Here is a 25,175-nt window from a genome sequence, read left to right as displayed (position 1 = left end):
TATATAATGCAAATGATACTTATATTTGTTCTGTATGTCAATACGCAATGTTTATAATATTTCAGGATGGTTTATCTTTAAATGTTGAGCTATTCTAAAGTGTTTCTTTATACCTCTTTACATATTTATGTGTTGGACCCAATAACAAATATGTAGTATTTTTCTATTGTATTTTAAGCCCTGTCAACTTTATTATTTTTATCTTTCCCTGTAGCCATACATGTGTGGGTATTTATGGTATCTATTCATTGCTGGGCATAGGGCCCATGCCCAGAGGATAAGACCAATTTATGATAATATGGATACATCTTTGTCTTGCTCTGAGCATACGTAAGACATATTTTGTTCTACTATGGTCAAGGGAAATTTAGTTACCTTCAGAGACTACTTTCAACTAAGATGTCTATTTTGCTCTCTGGTCAGTAATATAAGCTGTACACTTCCGGATGTTCTATCAGCATTTTATTGAATATAATTATTTCATAATGATCATGAACATATGTGGCCAAACATGTTTACCCCACGAGCTGGCAAGGATATTGTGTTAAATTATTATTCATTTAATTTTCCACTTATTTAACTACTTTGGTTACCCAGTATTTATTTCTGTTTGAGTAAGGGTCTTAATATTTTATGTCATCTTAGGAATAGTCTATGGCCGTGGACTTCTTTAGAGGTCATTTTTTACTCTGTTCACCATGCTTTCATCTCCAGCATCTAAACATATGTTAAGCACCAGTCCTGCCATATCTCCATTACTGTTCATAGGACATAATTATCTTCTAGATTTAAGGTTTTTTGGCAATTTAGCTAAAAATAGCAGCTCGCACTACTACACAAGAGAGGGTTTTATATTTATGACTATATATGTTAATATGCTTAATGAAAAACTCTTCAATTTCATTTAAGAATACCTATAGATTGCTCTAATCTATGTTTGATTGTTTGCAACTTAGTGAAAAGTAGTAGCTTGCTTTAGTATATAAAGAGGTGTATTACACATATATCTATGTCTACTCATGTATTTAACGAAAAAAGAAAATCACAAATGTTGTTGTAGAGTATCTATAGATTCTATGGCCTAGATTTGGAGTTTGGCGTTAGCCGTGAAAACCAGCGTTAGAGGCTCCTAACGCTGGTTTTAGGCTACCGCCGGTATTTGGAGTCACTCAAAATAGGGTCTAACGCTCACTTTTCATCCGCGACTTTTCCATACCGCAGATCCCCTTACGTAAATTGCGTATCCTATCTTTTCAATTGGATCTTTCTAACACCGGTATTTAGAGTCGTGTCTGAAGTGAGCGTTAGACATCTAACGACAAAACTCCAGCCGCAGGAAAAAAGTCAGTAGTTAAGAGCTTTCTGGGCTAACGCCGGTTTATAAAGCTCTTAACTACTGTGCTCTAAAGTACACTAACACCCATAAACTACCTATGTACCCCTAAACCGAGGTCCCCCCACATCGCCGCAACTCGATAAAAATTTTTTAACCCCTAATCTGCCGACCGCCACCTACGTTATACTTATGTACCCCTAATCTGCTGCCCCTAACACCGCCGACCCCTGTATTATATTTATTAACCCCTAATCTGCCCCCCACAACGTCGCCTCCACCTGCCTACACTTATTAACCCCTAATCTGCCGACCGGAGCTCACCGCTATTCTAATAAATGTATTAACCCCTAAAGCTAAGTCTAACCCTAACACTAACACCCCCCTAAGTTAAATATAATTTACATCTAACGAAATTAATTAAATCTTATTAAATAAATTATTCCTATTTAAAGATAAATACTTACCTGTAAAATAAATCCTAATATAGCTACAATATAAATTATAATTATATTATAGCTATTTTAGGATTTATATTTATTTTACAGGTAACTTTGTATTTATTTTAACCAGGTACAATAGCTATTAAATAGTTAAGAACTATTTAATAGCTACCTAGTTAAAATAATTACAAAATTACCTGTAAAATAAATCCTAACCTAAGTTACAATTAAACCTAACACTACACTATCAATAAATTAATTAAATAAACTACCTACAATTACCTACAATTAACCTAACACTACACTATCAATAAATTAATTAAATACAATTCCTACAAATAAATACAATTAAATAAACTAGCTAAAGTACAAATTATAATAAAAAAGAACTAAGTTACAAAAAATAAAAAAATAAACTAATTACACCTACTCTAAGCCCCCTAATAAAATAACAAAGCCCCCCAAAATAAAAAAATGCCCTACCCTATTCTAAATTACTAAAGTTCAAAGCTCTTTTACCTTACCAGCCCTGAACAGGGCCCTTTGCGGGGCATGCCCCAAAGAATTCAGCTCTTTTGCCTGTAAAAAAAAACATACAATACCCCCCCCCCCAACATTACAACCCACCACCAACATACCCCTAATCTAACCCAACCCCCCCTTAAATAAACCTAACACTAAGCCCCTGAAGATCTTCCTACCTTATCTTCACCCTTCCAGGTTCACCGATCCGTCCTGAAGAGCTCCTCCGATGTCCTGATCCAAGCCCAAGCGGGGGGCTGAAGAGGTCCATGATCCGGCTGAAGTCTTCATCCAAGCGGGAGCTGAAGAGGTCCATGATCCGGATGAAGTCTTCATCCAATCGGGAGCTGAAGAGGTCCATGATCCGGATGAAGTCTTCTATCAATGGCATCTTCAATCTTCTTTCTTCCGGATCCATCTTGCAGACCTCCGACACGGAACATCCTCTTCTCCCGACGCCTACTAGCCGAATGACGGTTCCTTTAAGGGACGTCATCCAAGATGGCGTCCCTCGAATTCTGATTGGCTGATAGGATTCTATCAGCCAATCGGAATTAAGGTAGGAATATTCTGATTGGCTGATCGGAACAGCCAATAGAATGCAAGCTCAATCTGATTGGCTGATTGGATCAGCCAATTGGATTGAACTTGATTCTGATTGGCTGATTCCATCAGCCAATCAGAATATTCCTACCTTAATTCTGATTGGCTGATAGAATCCTATCAGCCAATTGGAATTCGAGGGACGCCATCTTGGTTCAAATAAATACAAAGTTACCTGTAAAATAAATATAAATCCTAAAATAGCTATAATATAATTATAATTTATATTGTAGCTATATTAGGATTTATTTTACAGGTAAGTATTTATCTTTAAATAGGAATAATTTATTTAATAAGAGTTAATTAATTTCGTTAGATGTAAATTATATTTAACTTAGGGGGGTGTTAGTGTTAGGGTTAGACTTAGATTTAGGGGTTAATACATTTATTAGAATAGCGGTGAGCTCCAGTCGGCAGATTAGGGGTTAATAATTGAAGTTAGGTGTTGGCGATGTTAGGGAGGGCAGATTAGGGGTTAATACTATTTATTATAGGGTTAGTGAGGCGGATTAGGGGTTAATAACTTTATTATAGTAGCGCTCAGGTCCGGTCGGCAGATTAGGGGTTAATAAGTGTAGGCAGGTGGAGGCGATGTTGTGGGGGCAGATTAGGGGTTAATAAATATAATATGGAGGTCGGCGATGTTAGGGCAGCAGATTAGGGGTACATAGGGATAATGTAAGTAGCGGCGGTTTACGGAGCGGCAGATTAGGGGTTAATAATAATATGCAGGGGTCAGCGATAGGGAGTTAGGTGCAGACGTAGGAAGTGTTTCCGCATAGCAAACAATGGGGCTGCCTTAGGAGCTGAATGCGGCTTTTTTGCAGGTGTTAGGTTTTTTTTCAGCTCAAACAGCCCCATTGTTTCCTATGGGAGAATCGTGCACGAGCACGTTTTTGAGGCTGGCCGCTTGCGTAAGCAACTCTGGTATCGAGAGTTGAAGCTGCGTTAAAAATGCTCTACGCTCCTTTTTTGGAGCCTAACGCAGCCTTTATGTGGACTCTCAATACCAGAGTTATTTTTATGGTGCGGCCAGAAAAAAGCCGGCGTTAGTTTTTCGGGTCGTTACCGACAAAACTCCAAATCTAGCCGTATAATTGCAATCAAACATTGAGAAAAAATTGAAAATTGTGAGGCTCAATTTATATTTAAGGCACCTTAACTGTCTGAAAATTGTATTAAGAATCTCTATCTTTATATAGCTCCCCCCCCCCCCATACACTCTGACATGCGTAATTATGCTTGGAGTGTTTTAATAAGGTTTCCCTTGATAAATACCGCAAATGTAATTATATTTTTTTTCCTTACTGAAGTTAGAACCTCATGCTCTTGTTTATATTAAATCTTGTGAATTCTTTAATAAGAAATTTTAAACTACATGGTGGTCTTACCCCTATTCAATTATTTCTTTATATACAATTTATCTGTTATTCTCCCTTTATAATGTGGGAATATATTCTTTCTTACAGTTTCAGCATGATCTTACTTATACTCTAAGGTTTATATTTTGAATATCTGTAATTTTGCCAAAGGTAGCAGCTTGTACTATTATATAAAAGAGGTTTTGTATATACTTCTATGAATGCTCATACAGTTAATGAAAAAATCCTTAACTTTACTACTGCTACAAAATATGTCAAGATAATCTACAGATTGTTCAATAGCAACCAAATATTGGACAAAATTGAAAAAAAATGCGAGGCTTATTTTTTTATTTATGCCATGTGATTTATGGAATTTTTTTTTTGGGAAATAACCGCAATCTGTATAACAGTTTTATTTTTGCTTCATTGTTATCTGTTTTATTGTTGTTATATTCTAAGCATCTTCAAGACATCCGCGTCAGATGTCTTGAAGATGGAGCCGCTCCGTGTCGGATTGCTGAAGATAGAAGATGCCGTCTGGATGAAGACTTATGCCCGTCTGGAGGACCACTTCGCCCGGCTTGGATGAAGACTTCTCCCGGCTTCGTTGAGGACTTCGGTCCGGTTGGATGAAGACTTCTGCCACTTCCTTGAGGATGGATGTCGGATCTTCAGAACAGTAAGTCGATCTTCAGGGGGTTAGTGTTAGGTTTTTTAAGGGTGTATTGGGTGGGTTTTATTTTTAGGTTAGGGACTTTGGGCCGCAAAAGAGCTAACTACCCTTTTAAGGGCAATGCCCATCCAAATGCCCTTTTCAGGGCAATTGGAAGATTAGGTTTTTTAGATCATATTTTATTTGGGGGGTTGTTTGTGTGGGTGGTGGGTTTTAATGTTGGGGAGTTGTTTGTATTTTTTTTTACAGGTAAAAGAGCTGATTACTTTGGGGCAATGCCCCGCAAAAGGCCCTTTTAAGGGCTATTGGTAGTTTAGTTTAGGCTAGGGTTTATTTTATTTGGGGGGCTTTTTTATTTTTATAGGGCTATTAGATTAGGTGTAATTAGTTTAAATATCTTGTAATTTGTTTATTATTTTCTGTAATTTAGTGTTTGTTTTTTTGTACTTTAGCTAATTTAATTTAATTTAGGTAATTGTATTTAATTTAGTTAATTTATTTAATTATAGTGTAGTGTTAGGTGTTATTGTGACTTAGGTTAGGTTTTATTTTACAGGTACTTTTGTATTTATTTTCGCTAGGTAGTTATTAAATAGTTAATAACTATTCTTTCTACCTAGTTAAAATAAATACAAACTTGCCTGTAAAATAAAAATAAACTCTAAGCTAGCTACAATGTAACTATTAGTTATATTGCAGTTAGCTTAGGGTTTATTTTATAGGTAAGTATTTAGTTTTAAATAGGAATAATTTAGCTAATTATAGTAATTTTATTTAAATTTATTTAAATTATATTTAAGTTAGGGGGTGTTAGGGTTAGGGTTAGACTTAGGTTTAGGGGTTAATACATTTAGTATAGTGGCGGCGAAGTTGGGAATGGCAGATTAGGGGTTAATAATATTTAACTAATGTTTGTGAGGCGGGAGTGCGGCGGTTTAGGGGTTAATATGTTTATTATAGTGGCAGCGACGTTGGGGGCAGCATATTGGGGGTTAATAAGTGTAGGTAGGTTGCGGTGACTTTGGGGGTGGCAGATTAGGGGTTAATAAAAATAATGTAGGTGTCGGCGATGTTGGGGGCAGCAGATTAGGGGTTCATAAATATAATGTAGGTGGCGGCGGTGTCCGGAGTGGCAGATTAGGGGTAAATTTTTTTATTATTAATTAAATTACTAAGCCCCCTAACCTAATACCCCCTAAATTAACCCCAATTACCTAAATTAAAAAATATTAAATTACAATTAAAATAAAAAAAGCTAACATTACTTAAAAAAATAAAAAAAATTAAACTAATCTAAGATTACAAAAAATAAAAAAGTCTAACATTACATAAAATAATCAACCAAATTATCAAAAATTTAAAAATTAAACCTAATCCCTATGAAAATAAAGCTCCCCAAAATAAAAATACAGTGTTTTTTTTAGGTAAAAGAGCTGTTTAATTTAGGGCAATGCCCTACAAAAAGCCCTTTTAAGGGCTATTGGTAGTTTAGCAATAGATTAGGGTTTTTTATTTTGGGGGGGCTTTTTAATTTCATAGAGATTAGGTTTATTTTTTTATTTTTGATAATTTGGTTTATTATTTTAAGTAATGTTAGCTTTTTTATTTTAATTGCAACTTGTATTTTTTTAATTTAGGTAATTGGGGTTAATATAGGGGGTGTTAGGTTAGGGGGCTTAGTAATTTAATTAGTTATTTGCATTGTAGGGGTATGGTGGATTAGGGGTTAATAGGTTCATTAGGGTACTTGAATAGTGGGTGGTTGGCGGATTAGAGGTTAATAGTTTTATTAGGATTATTGCGTTGAGTGGGTTTGGTAGTTTAGGGGTTAATAGTTTTATAAGGTTTGCTGTGATGTGTGCTAATGGCGGATTAGGGGTTAATACATTTATTAGGTAGTTTGCGGTGTTGGGGTTCATGGATATAGGGGTTAATAATTTTATTAGGTAGATTGCGATGTGTGTGAATGGCGGTTTAGGGGTTATTAGTTTAATTAGAGATATTGCGTTCTCGGGGTTGTCGGTTTAGGGGTTAATACTTTTATTAATAGTTCCGATGTGGGTTTGATGGCGGAAAATCACCAAACAGGAACAGCAGGCAGGAAGTTGGTGCCTGCTCTTCCTGTTTGGTGATTTTCAGATGAGAAGTGTGTATAGATCCCTATGTGGAATACTGTTTAAGGTGGGTGTTTAGTTTGTGTTGTATCCAGTTATCCAGTTGGAGGACCGAAACGTTGGATGTTTTTGGTTGTGGAAGTTATTTCTTTGGAATATATATATATATATATATATATATATATATATATATATATATATAATGCACTGTTATATTAGGGAGAAGGTACCAAAAATTCTACTTTACAATTTATTATTTATTATTTGGGTGCAGGCCCTGTAACACACATGAATTTACTTTCAAGAAAGCAGAGAGAAGTACGGAGAGAACTCAGTAGTGTCCTTTCCAAAAAAGACAGGGATTTCAGCACTCCATATTATTTATAAAATAATTTGGTCAATGAAACATTAGAAAAATTATTAATTATTAATTATTAATAATTTTTCTAATGTGTCATTGACCAAATTATTTTATAAATAATATGGAGTGCTGAAATCCCTGTCTTTTTTGGAAAGGACACTACTGTGTTCTCTCCGTACTTCTCTCTGCTTTCTTGAAAGTATACAGGGAGTGCAGAATTATTAGGCAAATTAGTATTTTGACCACATCATCCTCTTTATGCATGTTGTCTTACTCCAAGCTGTATAGGCTCGAAAGCCTACTACCAATTAAGCATATTAGGTGATGTGCATCTCTGTAATGAGAAGGGGTGTGGTCTAATGACATCAACACCCTATATCAGGTGTGCATAATTATTAGGCAACTTCCTTTCCTTTGGCAAAATGGGTCAAAAGAAGGACTTGACAGGCTCAGAAAAGTAAAAAATAGTGAGATATCTTGCAGAGGGATGCAGCACTCTTAAAATTGCAAAGCTTCTGAAGCGTGATCATCGAACAATCAAGCGTTTCATTCAAAATAGTCAACAGGGTCACAAGAAGCGTGTGGAAAAACCAAGGCGCAAAATAACTGCCCATGAACTGAGAAAAGTCAAGCGTGCAGCTGCCAAGATGCCACTTGCCATCAGTTTGGCCATATTTCAGAGCTGCAACATCACTGGAGTGCCCAAAAGCACAAGGTGTGCAATACTCAGAGACATGGCCAAGGTAAGAAAGGCTGAAAGACGACCACCACTGAACAAGACACACAAGCTGAAACATCAAGACTGGGCCAAGAAATATCTCAAGACTGATTTTGCTAAGGTTTTATGGACTGATGAAATGAGAGTGAGTCTTGATGGGCCAGATGGATGGGCCTGTGGCTGGATTGGTAAAGGGCAGAGAGCTCCAGTCCGACTTAGACGCCAGCAAGGTGGAGGTGGAGTACTGGTTTGGGCTAGTATCATCAAAGATGAGCTTTTGGGGCCTTTTCGGGTTGAGGATGGAGTCAAGCTCAACTCCCAGTCCTACTGCCAGTTTCTGGAAGACACCTTCTTCAAGCAGTGGTACAGGAAGAAGTCTGCATCCTTCAAGAAAAACATTATTTTCATGCAGGACAATTCTCCATCACACGCGTCCAAGTACTCCACAGCGTGGCTGACAAGAAAGGGTATAAAAGAAGAAAATCTAATGACATGGCCTCCTTGTTCACCTGATCTGAACCCCATTGAGAACCTGTGGTCCATCATCAAATGTGAGATTTACAAGGAGGGAAAACAGTACACCTCTCTGAACAGTGTCTGGGAGGCTGTGGTTGCTGCTGCACGCAATGTTGATGGTGAACAGATCAAAACACTGACAGAATCCATGGATGGCAGGCTTTTGAGTGTCCTTGCAAAGAAAGGTGGCTATATTGGTCACTGATTTGTTTTTGTTTTGTTTTTGAATGTCAGAAATGTATATTTGTGAATGTTGAGATGTTATATTGGTTTCACTGGTAAAAATAAATAATTGAAATGGGTATATATTTGTTTTTTGTTAAGTTGCCTAATAATTATGCACAGTAATAGTCACCTGCACACACAGATATCCCCCTAAAATAGCTAAAACTAAAAACAAACTAAAAACTACTTCCAAAAATATTCAGCTTTGATATTAATGAGTTTTTTGGGTTCATTGAGAACATGGTTGTTCAATAATAAAATTAATCCTCAAAAATACAACTTGCCTAATAATTCTGCACTCCCTGTATATATATATATATATATATATATATATATATATATATATATATATATATATATATGTATCATATTTAAAGAGCTTTATTAATATTAATTGATTACAGCAATTGTAAATAATCATTAAACTTCCATTTTAGCTATTATACATGCACACACACACACACATATATATATGTGTGTTTAAATATATGTTTGAAACACTACAAAATGTATGATGATTCCCAAACACACTGCCTGCCCTGGAGAAATGCCTATTTCAGAAGGGCATTTGACCCCAGAGCAGGGCAAGTTAAGGACCAATGGTAGTAGGAGAGGGGTGGGACCTCAGGGGTGTCCTTAAAGGACTGTGAGCAGGAAGTACGCTCATCTTCTGTCCGGACCTGACGGTGAAAGAAGCTCTGCCTCTTTCACCTCATCAAGTCGGGAGAGAACGTGAGCGTACTTACCCGCTCACATGTCGGCTGTACAGGACCTGATTACAGCTGCTGCAGCTGCTGCCAGGGAGAGAGGACCGCAGTGGCTCCTGGAGCAGCTGCAGGCAGCTGGAGTCTTACCTTGAGGTGATCCGGAGCTGTCGGCGGGGGTGGAGCCGTCTACAAGAGCTAGGCCTGTGCGGCAGTCGCAACCGCCAGAGCGCCTCAGCCCCACGGTGGCCCCGAGAAGAGGAAGATCGGCGGGTCAAGCTAGAGGCAGCAGTGGACGGGCCAGAGGACGGCCGGCCGGGAGTAGGTGCGGCCTGCAGAGGCGTCAGCGGCAGGAGACGGTCGTTGCAGAGATCCACGTCATTCCGCAGGAATGGACCGCAGGACATTCCGGGAATCAGCCGCAGTGAGGAGTCGCAGACAGCAGCACCGGCCGTGCTAGCAGGTAATCCGCTGAGCTATCGAAGACATTGGGGCGGCTGTATGGAGGTGGAGCGGGAAGGCAGAGGGTAGTCCCACGCAACACACGTGGTTGCATCTGGAGATAGGCGGCAGTAAGGGGAGCCGGGGAGACGGCTAAAGGGGGCCCAGACGAGGCCAGATTAGACAGAGCGGGGGCTGAGTGGGGGCCCAAATGAGGCCAGGGGGGGACCCGTATAGGATCTAGATAGTGAGGGGGGGTATGGGGCTCCGCATTGGGCAGATTGTATTAAGGAGTTATGGGGGGCCCACATGAGGCCGTAGGGAGACTAGAGAGGTTATATTCGTGGGCTATAGGGGCGCAGCATAGCACGGTTAGCTGGGGGGGGGGCGACACGCCTGGCAACGGGTAATTAAGGATAGTTGGGATTAGGCGGGAGATTGGAGTGTAGGTAAAATAGTGGTGCACAATAGACAGGGGGGGGGCAACACAAGGCATGGGAGTGAGCAGAGGTTGGGGACAGGTGTTTCCATCAAGGAATCATTAGCTATTGAGTATCATGTTAGGCTCAAGGTAATATATATTGTCAATGCATGTATTTTCACCTAACCTGATTAAAAACTATTACTACGGTGACACCATTTGTCAGCCAAATGCAAATTTAGTATTAACCAAAACAACTACTATATATCTGTAGGTTACAGGTGTAATAGCACCCCCCCTTAACTTGCCCTGCTCTGGGGTCAAATGCCCTTCTGAAATAGGCATTTCTCCATGGCAGGCAGTGTGTTTGGGAATCATCATACATTTTGTAGTGTTTCAAACATATATTTAAATATATATACAAACACACATATATATATATATATATATATATATATATATGTGTGTGTATGTGTGTGTGTGTGTGTGTGTGTGTGTGTGCATGTATAATAGCTAAAATGGAGGTTTAATGATTATTTACAATTGCTGTAATCAATTAATATTAATAAAGCTCTTTAAATATGATATATATATATATATATATATATATATATATATATATATATATACATATACATATATACTTTCAAGAAAGCAGAGAGAAGTACGGAGAGAACACAGTAGTGTCCTTTCCAAAAAAGACAGGGATTTCAGCACTCCATATTATTTATAAAATAATTTGGTCAATGACACATTAGAAAAATTATTAATAATTAATAATTAATAATTTTTCTAATGTTTCATTGACCAAATTATTTTATAAATAATATGGAGTGCTGAAATCCCTGTCTTTTTTGGAAAGGACACTACTGAGTTCTCTCCGTACTTCTCTCTGCTTTCTTGAAAGTAAATTCATGTGTGTTACAGGGCCTGCACCCAAATAATAAATAATAAATTGTAAAGTAGAATTTTTGGTACCTTCTCCCTATTATAACAGTGCATTTTATATATATATATATATATATATATATATATATATATATATATATATATATATTCCAAAGAAATAACTTCCACAACCAAAAACATCCTGTTTGGTGATTTTCCGCCATCAAACCCACATCGGAACTATTAATAAAAGTATTAACCCCTAAACCGACAACCCCGAGAACGCAATATCCCTAATTAAACTAATAACCCCTAAACCGCCATTCACACACATCGCAATCTACCTAATAAAAGTTCAGTTCCTTTGTGGAGTGGGTTGTCTGGCAGACCTCTGGTGTTCCTTCCGTAGTCCATTATTTGGATGATTTTCTGTTTGTGGGCCCAGCGGGCAGTTCTGATTGCCAAAGATTGATGGACACTTTTGAGGAGGTGGCCAAGGAATTTGGTATACCAGTGGCATCTGACAAGTCCGAAGGTCCATGCGTTGCACTGAGTTTCTTGGGAATACGCATTGATTCCGAATCCATGGAATGTAGCCTGCCTGAGGACAAGGTAGCCGATTTGCGTCAGGTTTTGCCACGCGCTTTGGGGCGGCAGAAGCTGACGCTGCGAGAAATGCAATCCCTGCTGGGCAAGCTAAATTTTGCTTGCCGGATCATCCCGGTTGGGAGGGTTTTTTGCCGAAGGCTATCTTTGGCCACGGTGGGGGTGAAGGAGCATTTTCACCATATTCGTTTGACAAAGAGTTTGAAGGAGGATATGGCATAATGGTATTTCCTTGAGGACTTTAATGGGCGGTCCCTGATTCAGAGGGATGGTTGGGCCGACCCCGACGTACACTTGTTTACAGATGCATCGGGGGCGCATGGCTTTGGCGCTTATCTTGGTGGCAAATGGTGCGCCGGCCCGTGGCCTTCGGGCTGGGAGGCAGCAGGCTTGACGAGGAACTTGGTGTTCCTCGAATTGTTCCCGTTATGGGTTTCCATGCTAATCTGGCCAGAACTACTGGGTGATAGGAAAGTAATCTTCCATTCAGATAATATGGGGGTCGTGTTGGCGGTAAATTCCTTGACAGCATCGTCGCCTCCGGTGGTGGTCCTTCTTAGGCTGTTTGTGTTGGAGTGCCTGAAATGTAATGTTTTGTTCAGGGCTGTGCATGTGCCTGGTAAGACCAATTGAATTGCTGATGCTCTTTCACGTTTCCAGTGGGACAGGTTTCGGGAGCTGGCTCCTTTGGCAGAGGACATAGGATTTCAGTGCCCGGGGGAAGTGTGGAAGGTGGACTTCGGGGTCAGATGAGGTTGGTTCGAGGGGCCCTAGCGGGATCCACATGGAAGGCTTACTCACAGGTATGGAGAGAATGGTGTGAGGTATTAAAGGGCGCAGGGGGGCCATGACGGCCCGGAGTTGGTTGACGGTCCTGGTGCAGTAGATGGGGCAGTGGGGGAGGCAAGGGGTTTCAAGGGCCATGGTAAGAAGGAGGCTGGCGGTGATCGCCTTTCTGTGTCAATGTTTGGGTTGGGAGGATGTTACCAAGTCATTTGTGGTACGGATGGCAGCCAAAGGCTTATGTAAGGGTAGCAGGACACCGGACTCAAGGAGGCCGGTGGTTTTTGCATTGTTGCAGAGAGTGGTGGGATCCCTGGCTGCCGTATGCTCTGACGAGTACGAACGGGTCCTCTTTCGGGCGGCGTATGTATTAGCCTTCTTTGCGGCATTTCGGGTGTCAGAAATAGTGGGCGAATCTAAAAGGGACAGGGGGGTATTCAGCGAAGGGATGTGTGGGTTCAGGGTCGCGACCTGTGCATATGGTTGCGTCGTTCAAAGACGGATCAAAGGGGTCGGGGTAGAGCAATTACCCTTCGGGGAATTGGGGGGGCTTGTTGCCCTGTAGAGGCCGTGTCGGCACTCTTGGCGGTGAGAACGGGAGGCGGCGGCCCGTTACTTATTCATAAGAATGGGGAATCATTATCGCGGTTCCAGTTTATTTCGGTTTTCAGGAAGGCGCTGGGTTTCCTGGGGCTCCCGCAGCTTGACTTTGGGTCCCATTCGTTTAGAATTGGGGCTGCAACTGAGGCAAGAATGTTAGGTATGTCGGATGCACGAATCAGAGGGATTGGGAGGTGGGCTTCTAACAGCTTTAGGTCCTACATGCGTAGTGACTTGATAATTTAGTGTGTCCTTTCTCCCATAGGATCACATAGCCAGGAATGTTGGATAATTGGCCATTCCTACATATACTGGGCCAGGAAAGCGGCAATGACAAGAGATGGGGGGAGCCAACTGGGTTTCAGTGAGGAGACCGTGCGGTTGCTGTGGTTTGGTTATCGGGGAATAAGATGGGACCAGGTTATAGTTAAAGTTGTCGAGTTCGCTAGGTTGTATAGCCCCCCCGGGATGCTTGTGATACATGCGGGGGGAAACGATTTGGGCTTCATCTCTCAAAAAGAGTTGCTGGACAGAGTGAAGAGGGATTTAGTACGGCTGTGGGAATTGTTCCCTGGGTTGAGGGTAGTGTGGTCAGAGATTACACCTCGCTTAAGTTGGAGAGCAGCATGGGATGTGAGGAGGTTGGAGTTGTCGAGGAGAAAGGTTAATAGGATACTGAGCAAGTTTGTGGAGCGGAATGGTGGGGTGTCTATTCGGCACGTAGAATTTGAAGGGGGTTCGGGGGAGTGTTTCTTTTTGAGAGATGGAGTCCACCTTAACGAGGTGGGGTTACACTTGTTCAATTTCAATCTCAGAGAGGGGGTGGAAAAGGCCTTGGTGGGTGGTGGGGGCCGGCTATAAGCCGGCCTAGTGGCTGTGGGGCTTGCCTTTGGGGGTGGTGAAGTCTGCTGGGGTACCTCATGACAGGCAGGAGAGGTCTATTATGGTTCCGGAGGGGACCTGTGGAACGGAGATACAATGGGTTACACGGCAAGCCCCGTGAGGGTTTTACAGTTAAGTTATTATTGGTTATTTATGGGTTTTACTTATATGTTAAGTTATTGTTAATAAACAAGCTGCAGCCTTTTTACCCCAACTTTTGTGTTTGTGTTTTATTTGTGGAATAACGTAGTCCCTAAGTAGGGGGTCATGCCTGCCCTGGAGAAATGCCTATTTCAGAAGGGCATTTGACACCAGAGCAGGGCAAGTTAAGGACCAATGGTAGTAGGAGAGGGGTGGGACCTCAGGGGTGTCCTTAAAGGACTGTGAGCAGGAAGTACGCTCATCTTCTGTCCGGAACTGACGGTGAAAGAAGCTCCCTCCCTCCCTCCCTGGTTTTACGGCTGTGGAGGCGAACAATACTTGTCGCCGCTTGGCGGTGGGGCTTGCCTTTGGTGGTGGTGAAGTCTGCTGGGGTACCTCCTGACAGGCAGGAGAGGTCTATTACGGTTCCGGAGGGGACCTGTGGAACGGAGATACAATGGGTTACACGGCAAGCCCCGTGAGGGTTTTACAGTTAAGTTATTATTGGTTATTTATGGGTTTTACTTATATGTTAAGTTATTGTTAATAAACAAGCTGCGGCCTTTTTACCCCAACTTTTGTGTTTGTGTTTTATTTGTGGAATAACATAGTCCCTAAGTAGGGGGTCATTACATTAAAAAGGAAATTAATATGTATTTTTCAAGCAAAAGTTTAGTGCATTATAAAGCTGATAATAAAATATATATGCATATCTGATTTGTCTATCTGCTGTAAGTGGTATAGAAATGAGAAAGTAATTGAAAGTTTTACTAGACTAACAACTCTGGGGAACAGATTGGAAGAAGCACAATACAATTTTAAAATACATTTTTGTTGTGTTTATTTATATAATTAAGCCACAAGTGGCTAGGTAAACAGGAATGGCTATATTCCCCATAATCACAAATTATATTTTTCAGCAATATTTGCTTCTTACATTTTTTTTCCATTTTAAACTTTCCATTTTAAACTTTGCATTAGTGGAGGTGAGGTTAAATAGTCCTTTCTTAACTTGAGGTATGCAGGCTTGCAAGGCTTCTAAGCAACTTTTGATGTTTAATAACTGGAGTCCATAATTATATGCAAGTAATAGTGCAAAAATATCATGGTCTATATCATTGTCACATTAGAACAGTTTATTTTGGCACTTTTTATGTCCCATAAAGGGCTAGATTATGAGTTGCACACTAACTGTTGTGCACAAAAGATAAGAAGTATATCATAGCTCTTTGTGAGTGTGTATTACAAGTTAAAAGTAAACACGTTCACTTGAACACGTCAGGTTAGCACAACTTCTAAGCTCTTGTTAACTGTTACGTTCGACTAAAAATTTGCACAAAACTCATTAAAAACACATTGTTCAGTACAGTTACACTCATAACACTATCTATTAAAAATTATTTTTAAAAATATTGCATAAAAAAAGTTATAAGGACTCAAAGGTATGAGATTAGAAAAAAGGCATGCAAAGGGATTTATCATATCGATACAGCGGGTATTGAAAAGAATCAGCGACCTTGAAAATAATCACATTGTGTTGCTTTGCAGCCTGAAATAAAGACAGACACAGTTTTTGTTTACCCAGTTGTAATTATTCAGTGTAACTTATAAGATCCAAGTGAAAGATATAACATTAACATGTCAGGCAAAAATAAAGACAATTCAAAAACAGAATCACTGAGTGGCAAAAAGGATCACCCCCTTCTAAACTTACTTGTAAACTCAATCAGGTGTAGCTAATCACTTTCTCAACGACACACACAAAGCCATTTGACCTACAACTGTGATCAGCTGTGGGCATATTGATTAGCTCAACATGAAAAGAGCTTTCCTGGAGCATCTCAGTCCCTGGTAGTGCAACTGAAGCAAACAATCAACTATGGGTGGCAAGGCACTATCAAAAGATCTCCGGGATAATGTTGTGGACAGGCACAAGTCAGGAGACAGATACAAGAAAATATCAAAGGCTTTATCAATAACTAGAAGCACAGTAAAGTCTATTATTAAGAGGTGGAAGGTATTTGGTACAACACGGACACTCTCTGAATCAGGACGTCGCTCCAAACTGGATGAAAGAGCCAGGAGGAGACTGGTCAGAGAGGCTACCAAGAGGCCCACAGCAACTCTGAAGCAGTTTCAGGAATTTATGACAAAAAGTGGTCATTGTGTGCATGTGACAACAATATCACAAATTATCCACAAATGTGGCTTGCATGGGAGGGTTGCCAAAATAAAGCCACTCCTCAAGAAAGGTCACTTACAGTCACGACTGAGCTTTGCCATAACACATCTAGGAGATTCTGAGGCCACATAGAATAAGGTGTTATGGTCAGATGAGACTAAAATTGAATTATTTGGCCTCAACACCAAACAAATGGCTAGATTAAAAGTTTTGCGTTAGGCTTAAAAAGCAGCGTTATCCGGTCCTAACGCTGCTTTTTAATGCCTGCTGGTATTACGAGTCTTGCAGGTACAGGTGTACCGCTCACTTTTTTGGCCAGACTTGGCAATACCGCAAATCCACTTACGAAAATTGCGTATCCTCTTTTTTCAATGGGACTTGCATAGCTCCGGTATTACGAGTCTGCCAAAAAGTGAGCGGTAGACCCTCTCCTGTCAAGACTGTTTAAAGTCAGTAGTTCGCCGCCACCTACCTAAATTTATTAACCCCTAATCTGCCGTCCCCAACATCGCCGCCACTATATTAAAGTTATTAACCCCTAAATCTAAGTCTAACCCTAACCCTAATAACCCCTTACTTAAATATAATTAAAAGAAATCTAAATAAAAATTCCTATCATTAACTACATTATTCCTATTTAAAACTAAATACTTACCTATAAAATAAACCCTAAGATAGCTACAATATAACTAATAGTTACATTGTAGCTAGCTTAGGATTTATTTTTAGTTTACAAGCAAGTTTGTATTTATTTTAACTAGGTAGAATAGTTATTAAATAGTTATTAACTATGTAATAACTACCTAGCTAAAATAAATACAAATGTACCTGTAAATTAAAACCTAACCTAAGTTACAATTACACCTAACACTACACTATAATTTAATAAATTAACTCAATTAAATACAATTAAATAAATTACATACAATTAGCTAAATTAAATTAAATTATCTAAAGTACAGAAAAAAACAAACACTAAATTACAGAAAATAATAAACAAATTACAGATATTTAAACTAATTACACCTAATCTAATAGCCCTATTAAAATAAAAAAGCCCCCCAAAATAAAAAAAAACCCTAGCCTAAACTAAACTACCAATAGCCCTTAAAAGGGCATTTTGCGGGGCATTGCCCCAAAGTAATCAGCTCTTTTACCTGTAAAAAGGAAATACAAACACCCCCCCCAACAGTAAAACCCACCACCCACACAACCAACCCCCCCCCAAAAAATACTTTCTAAAAAAAAATAAGCTCCCCATTGCCCTAACCTAAAAATAAAACCCACCCAATACACCCTTAAAAAAAACTAAAACTAACCCCCTGAAGATCGACTTACCGGGAGACGTCTTCATCCAAGCTGGGCGAAGGGGTCCTCCAGACGGGCAGAAGTCTTCATCCATGCCGGGCAGAAGTGGTCCTCCAGATGGGCAGAAGTCTTCATCCAGACGGCATCTTCTATCCATCCATCCGGCACGGAGCTAGGTAGGAGGCGGCGATGTTAGGGCCGGCAGATTAGGGGTTAATAATATTTAACTAATGTTTGCGAGGCGGGAGTGCGGCGGTTTAGGGGTTAATATGTTTATTATAGTGGTGGCAATATTTGGGGTGGCAGATTAGGGGTTAATAAATATAATGTAGGTGTTGGCAATGTTGGGGGCAGCAGATTAGGGGTTCATAAATTTAATGTAGGTGGTGGCAGTGTCCAGAGCGGCAGATTAGGGGTTAATAATTATAATGTAGGTGTCGGCGATGTCGGGGTGGCAGATTAGGGTTAATAAGTGTAAGATTAGGGGTGTTTAGACTCGCAGTTCATGTTACGGTGTTAGGTGTATACATAAATTTTATTTCCCCATAGGAATCAATGGGGCTGCGTTAGGGAGCTTTACACTGCTTTTTTGCAAATGTTAGACTTTTTTTCATCCGGCTCTCCCCATTGATTCCTATGGGGAAATTGTGCACGAGCACGTTACACCAGCTCACCGCTGACTTAAGCAGCACTGGTATTAGAGTGCGGTAATGAGCAAAATTTTGCTCAACGCTCAATTCTTGTCTTTTAACGATGGGTTTCTGAAAACTCGTAATACCAGCGCTGTAGGTAAGTGAGCGATGAGGGAAAACTGCTCGTTAGCACCGCACAGCCTCTAACGCAAAACTCGTAATCTAGGTGGATATGTCTGGAGGAAATCCAATACAGCTCACCATCCAAATAGCACCATACCTACAGTAAAGCACGGAGGTGGTAATATCCTGTTATGGTGGTGTTTCTCTGCAGCAGGCACTGGAGGACTTATCAGGATAGAAGGAATAATAGGTAGGGCAAAATAACGTCAAATTCTTGTGGAAAATCTGCTGCTCTCTGCCAGGAAGTTGTCAATGTGAAGAAGGTTTACCTTCCAACATAACAATAAACTAAAGCACACAGCAAAAATGACCCCACAGTGGTTGAAGGAGAAAAAGATTAATGTCCTTGCATGGCCAAGTCAGAGCCCAGACTTAAACCCCATTGGATATCTGTGGCATGACTTGAAAGCCCATATTTATCAAGCTCCATACGGAGCTTGAAGGGTCGCGTTGCTGGCGAGTCTTCAGACTTGCTAGAAACAGAAGATGAGTATATTACTTTATATAAATACATTCAAGGCCCATATACAGAGAAGGCAGAAGCTCTGTTTATTCCAAGAAAATTGTTTGTGACAAGAGGTCACAATTAAAGGCTAAAAGAAAGGATATTTAATCTCCAGCAACAAAAAATGTTTGGTCACTGTAAGAGCAATCAAATTGTGGAACTCAATTCTTAGGAAGGTAGTACATGCCAACACCTTAGATACATTTAAAAATGGTTTAGATACATTTTTGTCTAGAAACAGAATTCAGGGATATGATTGCTTGTGTTAACCTTTTTTTAAATGGATTAATTTAAGCTCAACGGTAGCTTTTATTGTACGTATATTAAGATTTGTATAGGTTGAACTCAATGGACTTCTGTCTTTTTTATCCTCATCTACTATGTTACTCTGTTACTATAAGTGTGTATAAGGGATGTGCATTCTTTTTTGGAAAAAATGGAAAAAAACAATGAGATTTTCTTTATTTTCTGCATACTGAAGACGAAACCATCCGAAAACTAAACTAATACCTGTTTTTCATTTTTGAATGCTGTTTTTATGATACAGGCAGGCTTTAGCCAATTAATAAAAACCAGGAAGAAGCAAAGAATAGATTGACATGTTCCATCAGCCTGTCATTGGAAGCTTGTGATGTTTTCTGGCCATTCAGCATTCTCAAGGGAAGGGACTGAAGTCAAAGAGGGAATTTTAAGTTACTGCCTAAAGTTTTGTCTGCTGTGCCCCCCCCCCCCCCCCTCCCTGGGACATTTGTTATTTTTTGCTAATAATTTATAATATATTAATGTTTGTGCCACTGCCAGCTTTAAAGAGAGATTAGATTAGAAGAATATACTAAATTAATTTTTAATAGTTAAAAGGAAGTGATCATTTTTTAACTAAAAGTTATATTACTTACTTGTAAGTTGAAAAAGTTCTTACCTTTCGTTGCATTGCTTTTAGCGGCTGATGATGGACTGGTTGTGTCTCTTAAAGGGATATTTTTGGTTTCAGTACTAATTTAATAATAGTTGAAAAAACAAGTTCTCATTTTGTTTTACTAAGTAATATTACTTTTAAGGTGAAAAAGTTATTTTTACCTTTTGTTGCATTGGTGCTAGCAGCTGGTGGTGGACTGGTTGTGTCTCTTAAAGGGACATAGTTGTTTTAAGTACTAAGTTAATAGTTAAGCTTCAACCTCATCTGTCCTCCCAAGAACAGGGTCAGAATAAACAGCAGGTCAGGACAGTCATTGTCAGCAGCAGCAGCCCACCCTTGAGCAGTTTGGTGATTTCCATTCAAGGGGGGTGTCCAAACAACAGTCCAATAAGGGGAGATGTCTTATTGGAGAGTTTATTGCAATCGGAGGTGCTACTTTTCCAATGAATGAAGGAGATCCCTTCAAGCAGATGCCCTGAACCCACTATACCATGTGCCTTCTTGAACCACCTTTAAAAGGAAGGTGATACCTTCACTTTTTGCTCCTTTGTGGCAATGGTGAAGGAAGTGCTGTCAATGGTTGATGCACCTCACTTCGGACCTATGGAGTGCATTCAATGTACAGTATACATTCTTATGGTTGACAGTGCCTCTGGGGAGAGAACTGTGGCTGGAAGGAAAGTACAGGAACTTTGTCATCATTCCTTCCTTCTCCACACAAAGGTTTTGGGTCAACAGCATACCTCTGCAAATATATTGGCAGGCATGAAAAGAATGTGGGAGCAATGGGTTGGGGAGCAGGCTGGGACAAATGTTCAAATGCGCTTTATAGTTAAAGATGGAGTAATGAACATGGTCAAAGCCCTTGGAGAAGGGAATTTTGAGTGTGCATTCCGAAGATATGATACCCTTCAAGCAAGATTCAATTCAGGAAAAGTGCAAACTTTTTTAAGGGGAATAATGACACAATTTAATCCGTTAACACATTAAAGGCTAGATTGCAAGTGTTGTGCGAATGATTGGTGAGGATTTCCACGATCTTTCGCGTACCTGTTAAATGGTGCTGATATTACAAGTCGAGTGCAATTTACGATTTGCGCTAGAATAATTACCGCAATTTCAGAGCTGTGGTTAATGTATGGCGAAAATAAAAAGTGTCACAAAACACATAAAAAATACACTACACTTACACTTATAATAACACTGTCTAAAAAAAATATTGAAATAAGATATCGCAAACATTCTAAGGGCTCAATGATATGATATATCAGGTGTTAGAAGAAAAAAAAGCTGCCAAAGGGCTTTAACATTGAGATACATACGTATTATATTTTAGACCATATACCATTTGAGTAGCCCTCCTTTGGACAGCTTCTAGTTTATTTATATCTTTCTGAAGATATGGTCTCCAGAACTGTACACAGTATTACAGATTTGGTCTAATGATCTGTAAAGTGGTATAAGAACCTTGCTATTTCTGCTACTAAAACCTCTTCCAATGCAACCAAGCATTTGACTGGCCTTGCTGGCTGCACTGCGGCATTGTGTACCAAATTTTAAATGATCTGAAATAATAATTCCCAAATCCCTTTCTTCTTTAATTACAGTCAGTAATGTACCATTGAGACTATAATTGGCCTTTGGGTTTTTGGATCCTATATGCATAATTTTGCTCTTGGTAATATAAAACGTACAAAGAAAGACTCTATGATCTAAATATGTATAGTTTAGAGGATAGAAGGGAAAGAAGTGACATGATAGAAACCTTCAAATATATGAAGGGACTTAATAAAATAGAAGCTGAAAGCATTTTTCACAAAAAAATAAATGCCAAAACAAGGGGTCACAATCTAAAGTTAGAGGGCAGTAGATTCAGGAGAAATTTGAGGAAGCATTTTTTTTACAGAAAGGGTGGTGGATTCATGGAATAAACTTCCATTTGAGGTGGTAAACGCAAAACTGTAAAGGAATTTAAAAATGCCTGGGACATGCATAAGGCTATCCTAAGGAAAAAGTAACATGTAATATGGGTAGACTTGATGGGACTTTTTGGTTCTTATCTACCGTCAAATTCTATGTTTCTATGTTAGATATAGATGTCTAAATATGTATATGTATGTATATATATATATATATATATATATATGTGTGTATGTGTGTGTGTCTATATATATGTACATATGTATTTACATACATATATACACATATAAACACATAAATATATATGTACACAAATATAGACACATATATACGTGTATTAGAGCCTTTTGAGAGATTAATACCTGCTAGACCCTATTACAGAATTAAAATTTTGAAAAAGGCTAAACATATCCACATATATAAAAGAGAATACCTGGGAAGCAATTAAAAAATCTATTTCAGCAAGTAGGCATAATGTTACATAAAATATTATAGACATGTTCTGAACACAATGGGGCTGATTTATCAATATCTGTCGGACATAATACACTGTAGTGAATCATGTCCGCCAGACATCGCTGAATGCCAATAGCATATGCTGTCTGCATTTAACATTGCACAAGCAGTTCTGTTGACTGCCTAGGGTATATAAATTGTGAAATCGCGGCACTCGGCTTGTCAGTATTTCACTCCACATTGAGAAAGGCCAGACAGTTACGGCCAAAATGCGTTTGTGTAATTTTAGAGTTTGCTTCCTTCTCATATGGTTATTTTGACTTTTGGGAACACTGCTTAAGCTACCCCTGGCACCTGAAGCCGATGTTTCCAGTTATTGGCCAGGAACACAGGGGGTGGTTTGGCGGGGTGTCCTGTTATCTATACCTTATGTTAGGAATAAGTTCTTTAAGGGTGGTTAGGGTTAACCTTCATCTACATAAGTAATGATTATTACATCCCTTATTTTATTATATACATGTTAATAAATTAGTTTTTAAAACATTTACTCCTCACCACATTTAGTTGAGATTACTCAGCATTATTTCTTTTCAATAGGAACGAATGCTACTTAACCCCTTCTTGCCCCACTCCTTTTCCCTTTCCTTATTTTTGTATCAATTGTATTTAAAGGGGCAGCACCGAGATATACATTTCCTCTTATTTCCTATATGTACCTGATCACAGTGCCAGCATTTTCAAATTGCTTATACAGTGCCATGAATGTATCATACAATCATGGAAGTGTGTTTGTGTAATATGCATAAAATGAATAATAAAGTGAATTGAGTAAACTGTTTTGAATCTGTATATGACCTATATTAGTGCTGAACTTCAAACTATAATTGCTACTTATACAGTACACCGATCTCCTTATGATGAGCGTAAGTGATGAAGCTGTTGTGACGTGTTATACACATAATATATAAATGTGTGACCTAAGCGGTTTTATATTAACAATGATAAATGATAATCTATATGCACACACACAATGGTAGGAGTCCTAAAACTTCTATAATAAAGTAATATAAATATAAAGAAAGGACATAGAAAGATTATTGAATAGTGGGAAATGTGCCGTCCTTATTGCCTCTATGTGTAGGAGTGAACTAGATATACAGACTGGTGAGGTGAAAAATATATATATTAATAGAAGTCTATGAGTCAATAACAATATCAGTGTATATAATCATATAACTCAGCAAGTGTTAGATAAAGTGCTATCAAAATGATGGTAAATTAGATAGACAACTATTGTAAGATGGTATCCTGAGAAAAATACCCTGGATATGATACAAAATTGGACTTGGGGGAAAAAAATAGGAATGATTGTGATATGAACTGTGTGATATGACACCTGAAGTAAGTGGTGTTGATTTGGTCAGAATAGTGATTAGGAGGGGAAATGTGAGATTGAAAAATAAGTGTATAACTCTGGTTAATATAATGTAATAGTCAAAAGTTATAGTGTCCAGGTGACAAAGAGAAAAAGGGACTGTGCTAAGTGATAAAATATGGGAACGAATTTTAGGTGTATAGTGTCTAGATACAAATCAATTGGAATAATATGATAATAACAATAATAATAGATAAGATATCAAATGATATATATAAATGGGCTAGATCTGTACTCTGGAAAGTGAATTAAGCTGCAATGGACTTAAATGATTATAGATAATAATAAACTGATAATTAAAACGTATTTGAAATTGACTACAATAACAATGAGGTATACAGTAAACAACTCCGGTGTACACCAAAGGACAAATTTTCAATTGAACGCAGCAGAATCAATGACTTAATTTAGGCCTGCTGGAAAGAGGGAATGGAACTTGAAGATACAGAATGTTTCGCTATGTCTTAGTGTACCTGTTGTATTTGTGTGATGATGGAATATGTTCGATGGGGGTAATCTTGAAACTGCACGGTTCACCAAAGTGTGCCTGCACATGATGTCTAGGCACACTGTGGAGAAGGTACTTCTTCCTCACATTGCGCAAATGCTCGCTCCATCTGGTGCGGATTTTGCGCATCATCCGACCCAAATATTGAAGGCCACATTTGCATGATAATGCATACACCACAAATGGTGTATTACAAGTAATTCTACTTTTGATCTTGAAGACCGCTCCCGTGGTATTTGCAGTAATAGTTACTGACTTGTTGGTAACATATTTGCACATGGAACATCTAGAATGTCCACATTTATAAGTTCTGGGGGAGGTATTCAAAATAGACTTTCTTAGCCCTATTTTCTTAGACTTAAAGGGACACTAAACCCAAAAAAATTATTTCATGATTCAGGTAGAGAATACAAATGTAAACAACATTACAATTTACTTCTATTATTTATTTTGCTTCATTTTTTAAATATCCTTAGTTGAAGAAAAAGCAATGCACATGGATGAGCCAATCACACAAGGCTTCTAAGTGCAGCAACCAATCAGCAGCTACTGAGCCTATCTAGATATGCTTTTCAGCAAAGAATATCAAGAGAATAAAACAAATTAGATAATATAATTAAATTAGAAAGTTGTTTAATATTGCATGCTCTTTCTAAATCATGAAAGAAAAAATGTGGGTTTCATGTGCCTTTAACAATCTTGCTTGATGCAAGTTTTTGTTTCAAGGTTGGAGCTCTCCTAAAAGTAAAAATGGGTTGAGCATCTAAAATGTTTCAAAATAGGGTCTTTTAG

This window comes from Bombina bombina, chromosome 1 (genome assembly GCF_027579735.1).
Source record: "Bombina bombina isolate aBomBom1 chromosome 1, aBomBom1.pri, whole genome shotgun sequence".
In the NCBI taxonomy this organism is placed as follows: domain Eukaryota; kingdom Metazoa; phylum Chordata; class Amphibia; order Anura; family Bombinatoridae; genus Bombina; species Bombina bombina.
Note: the sequence above shows the minus strand (reverse complement) of the source record.